Consider the following 6,526-nt stretch of genomic DNA (forward strand, 5'->3'; position numbering starts at 1 on the left):
GCACATGATTGGATGATTGAAATCAGCAGAGCTTCTGCTCATTTACTGAGCTCTGGCATAAATGCACTTGCAGAGTGCAACTTCCCTTTGCAAAGTACACAGTCCCTTTGCCTTTAGTAAATCAACCCTACTGTTCCTCCTCTGAGGTCTGGGGAAAATTCATCATGCCATAAGGTTGACTTACAAGATAGAGAAGAGAAACCGTGGAGCAAAGGTGGTGTTGTTGCCTATAGCAACCAATCAGCTATAATCTTGTAAATTAAGCAAATAAATCATCCATTGAGGAACAACTCATCGTTAGATCCACTTTTTGTAAAATAGTCAATGACACATTTTATGTAAAATAGTGAAGGACCACAACATACATGGAAATACTGACATAAAATCACACACATAGGTTGGACTTGATGGACTTGTGTCTTTTTTCAACCTCACATACTATGTAACATCTCCAGTTGACATTGTTTTCTCTGCTTTATTTTTAATAAAGAAGCCCCTTGTGTGACATAATTAAGGGACAAATAATCTTGTCTTTGGTTTAGAGAAACATCAAAATTTGTGCGAATCAAATGACATCTGCAGGACATTCGGACATTGTTTCCCCAGATTCCTCCATGCAGGGACCACGAATTTCTTTCTGCACTCCAGAGAAGCGAATGAAGCTGGTGTATGGAGTGTGTTGACACGACAAAAAAGATGGTTACTTATTATATCCTTTAATACAATGTGCAATTATTGTTAACAATGCGACCAAGTTCTCTGCAATACTTTCCCAACATTTATGGACATGGACACCCCACATGTGTTCCCTTCACTCTAAACCGAGAAGATCTTTAATTATCTAGAGGATTGCAGATTATAATAATAATGTTACTTGTGTACATTTGATCTCTGCGAACACCACAGTACATAAAACGTATGTAAAGTTATTATAAATTACTAATCACTACAAACCCCTTTTATTCATTGTATAGAAAATGGTTATCGCACGTTTCTGCGTCACTCTAAACACATTATAGACATTTTTAGACATTGCGCCAAGTCCAGTTCATGTATATATCTGTATATATTATCACTCACCAACCGAATAATTGTATTCCCTTTGTAATAAAGTCGTTCCATCAGAACTGTTTGGCTGCCGAATAATTACTTTTCCGTGAATAACTAAATTGCAAAATGTTAAATGTAACATTTCCAAGCCTAAATAATTCAAATTACGAACATTTTAGTTGTGTATAAACAACACAATGCTAAGAATGTTGCATGTCCCAAAGTTCGTTGTAACATGATTTTTATCAAATAATTATCATTTTTACAATGAATTCATGTTACTTTTATAAGGATACAAAACAGGTGATTGCTTGATTCATTTATTTTTATATTTACGCAATTTTTAGTGTACATTTTATGTAAATTGATGTTATTATGATGATGATGATGACGATAATGACGATGACGGTGATTATTATTGTTATTATATAAATGTTATGTAAATGTTGTGATTATTATTATGATGATGATGATTATTATTATATAAATGTTATGTAACTGTCATTATAAACAACTCCTTCTTATGTAGACATTCAATTATTATTTAAAATAAAATAAATTAAGTTTTAATTCGTTTTACGATACCTGATAGTAAACTATAGCTGCAGGAAAACTCAAAAGAGGCATTCAATTTATTGAAATAAAATTAGGATACAAATCAGCCTGATCGGAAGCTAGTAGTACACTGCATATTAATTAAAAATAATATGTTCCCTAGAAAATTAGACTCTCCCTATCAGAGGTGAGCGTTTGTATTGATACCTGAAATTAATTTTACTATAGCTGCAGAAAAAGTCAAGGGTGCATTCAATCTATTGCTACAGAGTTAAGGATTAAATCTGCCTAATCTGAAGTAAGTAGTACACTGCATATCAATTAAAAATAAAATGTTCCCTAGAAAATTAGAACACATTTCCCTATCAGAGGTAAATGTATTGATACCAGATAGTAAACTAATTGTACTATAACTGCAGGAAAAGTCAAGAGGGGCATTCGATTTATTACTATAGAAATAGGGAACCAATCTGCCTAATCTGAAATTAGAACATTGCATATTAATTCAAAATAAAATGCACACTATTTATTAGAACACGATCTCCCTATCAGGGCTGAGGGTTTGCATTGATACCTGATAGTAAACTATAGCTGCAGGAAAAGTCAAGATGGGCATTCAATTTATTGCTAAAGAATTAGGGAAGAAATCTGCCTAATCTGAAGTTAGTATATTACATATTAATTAAAAATAAAATGCTCCCTAGACAATTAGAAAACGACCTCCCTATCAGAGGTGAGTTTTTGTATTGTTTTTCGTATTTTATATAAAGGTGATCCAGTTTTCGTTTCTTACATAGTTGCATAGTCAGGTTGAAAAAAGACACAAGTCCATCTAGTTCAACCAATAAAAAAGGGGGAAACAAAATAATTGAATCTGAATCATTGAGGAAGATGTGATGAGCAATGTGAGCAGTGCTCAGTGGAACGGTGGATGCTGTTGCTGGGCTGCTCATGTAGTCGTTATTGCATGTATCAGCTTCATTTTTGGCACTAGTTGTGTAATGTGATGAACCCACCTCCCATTCTCTGGGGTCTGCTTGTTTTATTGTATTATTTAACAGTCTACTCTGCTCCCTCTATCTGCTTACTATGATTGTGGGGAGGCTAACTATTATTATGATTGTGGGGAGGCTGACTAAATCTATAATTGTGGGGAGACTGACTAGTATTATGATTGTGGGGAGGCTGACTATTACTACGATTCTGGGGAGGCTGACTATTATTATGATTGTGGGGAGGCTGACTATATGATTGTGGGGAGGCTGACTATTACTGTGATTGTAGGGAGGCTGACTATTACTATGATTGTGGGGATGCTGACTATTACTCTGATTGTGGGGAGGCTGACTATATGATTGTGGGGATGCTGACTATTACTATGATTGTGGGGATGCTGACTATTACTATTATTGTGGGGATGCTGACTATATCTATGATTGTGGGGAGGCTGACTATTACTATGATTGTAGGGAGGCTGACTATCACTATGATTGTAGGGAGGCTGACTATTACTATGATTGTAGGGAGGCTGACTATTACTTTGCTTGTGGGGAGGCTGACTATTACTATGATTGTGGGGAGGCTGACTATATCTGTGATTGTAGGGAGGCTGACTATTACTACTATTGTGGGGAGGCTGACTATATCTATGATTGTAGGGAGGCTGACTATTACTACTATTGCGGGGAGGCTGACTATATCTATGATTGTAGGGAGGCTGACTATATCTATGATTGTAGGGAGGCTGACTATTACTACTATTGTGGGGAGGCTGACTATATCTATGATTGTAGGGAGGCTGACTATTACTACTATTGTGGGGAGGCTGACTATTACTATGATTGTAGGGAGGCTGACTATTACTACTATTGTGGGGAGGCTGACTATATCTATGATTGTAGGGAGGCTGACTATTACTACTATTGCGGGGAGGCTGACTATATCTATGATTGTAGGGAGGCTGACTATATCTATGATTGTAGGGAGGCTGACTATTACTACTATTGTGGGGAGGCTGACTATATCTATGATTGTAGGGAGGCTGACTATTACTACTATTGTGGGGAGGCTGACTATTACTATGATTGTGGGGAGGCTGACCATGCATTTATGGAATAGGCTACCCCCAAAAAAATGAAAAAAATAATAATAATTAAAAAAAATTCCTGATGGAAGTTGCAATGGAATCCGATCACTGATAGTAGCTGGTCTAAGGGCACCAACTCACAAAGCACGAAATTGACCTCTATCTAATAAAGAAGTGAAAAATTACAGACCTCCAGTTTAATGTTTTGACTCCAAGGAACTAAAAGTCATTCCGAACCCAGCACTCCATAAAACATCCTTCTCAAAATATACTCCCTTCTCTGATATTATAGTTGGCATGGCACAGAATCGGTTATAAATAGCCAGCCAACTAGTGATCGGTGTTATTGAGAAGGGGGATTTTTTTTTCTACCAGTGGGGAGGTGTACTTCCCAATGCAAAGGCCACTTTAGGTTGTGCGGTGAGAGAAAAAAGAGGGAACGGTCCCTTTAAGATCCAGTTGCTATCCAAACAGAAGTAAACACAACGGGCCATTAGAGAAGCTGCAGAGTGGAAGGGGGGCGTGTCCAGCGCTTGTACTAGGGGCGGGGACAGAATGTTACAACTTGTGAACGCTCTACAAGTGGGAGTAGCCGGGGAGATGTTTGCAGCTGGAGGGCGTGGCTCAGTGAGCAAAGCCACTCAGGGCTGAAATGTGATGGATCTTCCAGGCTGATCTCAGACTTGCCCCAAACTTAGGAAGAGTGAAAGCAGAAGAGAGCAGAGAGAGGGGGGGATCAGTGAGCACAGGACTGCTGCAACTACAAGCCTTCCAGGACTGACTTCCCAAACTTTCATCTGACTCACTGCACAGCACACAACTCCTGCAACCCCAAGCCTGAGCCTTCTTCTAGGGCTAACACATGGAGGACTTATACTGACTTCACGTGGTGGACCAAATGCGTGGATCTAAATGCCAAGGCAGAGAGACTTAGGATCTGATTTGGAGATTGTGCAGTGAAGGAGCTGTGGGGAGCTGCAAGCTGTGGTAGGTAAGTCACTAGTGACTGGGAATGATGAGGCTCTGCGAGCTCCAGTGTGTGTGTGGGAGGGAAGGAAAGAACATGACATGCTCTGATTACACCAACATACTTCACTCTGCTGAAACGAGCATGCAATTTATTATCAAGTGCATCAGAAAGAGAAATGATTAGGGGGCTCTGGAGCAAATCTGGAGCAATGCACTTATAGCCAGGCTGCTTGCAAGAGGGGCCACTTACTAAAACTGGAGCACTCAGAATCTGGGGCTAGTACCATAAACTTCTGTATGTAAAATAATAATAATAAAAAGGGGGTTGGTTTACTAAAACCGAAGCATTCAGAATGTGGGGATAGTAACATTTACTTCTGTATGTACAATAATAATACAGGTATACCCCACTTTTAAGTACACAATATGGTTTATTTACTAAAGCTAGAAAGTGCAAAATCAGGCTCACTTCTGCATAGAAACCAATAAGCTTCTAACCCCAGATTGTTCAATTAAGCTTTGGTAATAAAACCTGGAAGCTCATTGGTTTCTATGCAGTATTAAGCCTGATTTTTCACTTTCTAGCTTTAGTAAATAAACCTCATTGTGTACTTAAAAGTGGGGTATGCCTGTAATAATTACAAAAAGGGGTTTGCTTTACTAAAACTGAAGCACTCGTAATCTGGTGCTAGTATCATGTATTACTGTATGCAAAATAAAAAAGAGGGGTTAATTTACTAAAACTGGAGCACTCAGAATCTGGTGCTAGTATAATTTATTTCTCTATGTAAGATAAAAAAAATTAGGGGTTGATATACAGGCATACCCCACTTTTAAGTACACAATGCGGTTTATTTACTAAAGCTGAAAAGTGCAAAATCAGGCTCACTTCTGCATAGAAACCAATGCGCTTCCAGGTTTTTATTACCAAAGCTTAATTGAACTAGCTGGGGTTAGAAGCTCATTGGTTTCTATGCAGAAGTGAGTCTGATTTTGCACTTTCCAGCTTTAGTAAATAAACCCCATTACCTACTTAAAAGTGGGGTATGCCTGTACTAAAACTGGAGCACTCCTAATCTGGTGCTAGTGTTATTTACTTCTCTATGTAAAATAAAAAAATGGGGTTGGTTTACTATAACTGGAGCACACAGAATCTGGTGCTAGTACCATTTACTACTATATGTAAAATAAGAAAAAAATAGGGGCTGATTTACTAAAACTGGAGAGTGCAAAATCTGGTGCATTGTAGCCAATCAGCTTCTAACGTCGGCTTGTTCAATTAAATTTTACAATACAACTTGAAAGCTGATGCACGCCATGCACAGCTGCACCAGATTTTGCACTCTCCAGTTTTAGTAAATCCCCCACATGGAGTCCTCCTTTTTCAATTTGCTATAATGTATCTAATTAACACTGTTCCAGACATTGCAAAATGTGGATTGCAGTCACTGTGGAATCCTGCAGCCCTTTGCAATCGCCTAAAAAAAAAGCACAGCAAGGGTTAACGATTAAGCATGATAATTACAATAAATTAGATTAGTTAGCGCTTTGTTGCAATGTCCAAATAAATCCAGGGAGGCGCTGGCTTTGTACCTGTGTCTTGCTAATCACCTGAACTTCAATTGACTTCGCAGCGGCACAGGTTGGCGACATTTGCCTCTCTAGAAAATGACCTCCTGTGTGCAGTGTTAAAATTGGCTTAATTGACAGAATAGCAGTTCTTCTTAAAAATGTATTTAGAATTAAAATACTACTACTACTAAGAAAAATAATAATAATATTATTGATAATAATATAGTTCTTTATATACTATATATATATATATATATATATATATATATATATATATATATATATATATATATA

The 6,526-nt window shown here is 37.7% G+C and overlaps 1 protein-coding gene across 5 annotated transcripts in view; it reads left to right on the forward strand.

Moving 5' to 3' along the window:
* The first annotated feature begins 4,321 nt into the window (after positions 1–4,321).
* Positions 4,322–6,526, forward strand: part of OSR2 (odd-skipped related transciption factor 2) — a 15,907-nt gene continuing 13,702 nt past the window's right edge. For 2 of the 5 annotated variants that reach the window (XM_077493091.1, XM_077493090.1), the window contains exon 1: positions 4,322–4,682. The gene's annotated coding sequence lies outside the window, so the exon portion shown is untranslated. The remainder of the gene's footprint in view (positions 4,683–6,526) is intronic. The other 3 variants (XM_077493093.1, XM_077493092.1, XM_077493094.1) reach the window with 2 other exon arrangements.

Source organism: Lithobates pipiens, unplaced genomic scaffold (assembly GCF_037356315.1).
Source record: "Lithobates pipiens isolate NorthernLeopardFrog02 unplaced genomic scaffold, aLitPip1_a1.2 Scaffold_19, whole genome shotgun sequence".
Lineage (NCBI taxonomy): Eukaryota > Metazoa > Chordata > Amphibia > Anura > Ranidae > Lithobates > Lithobates pipiens.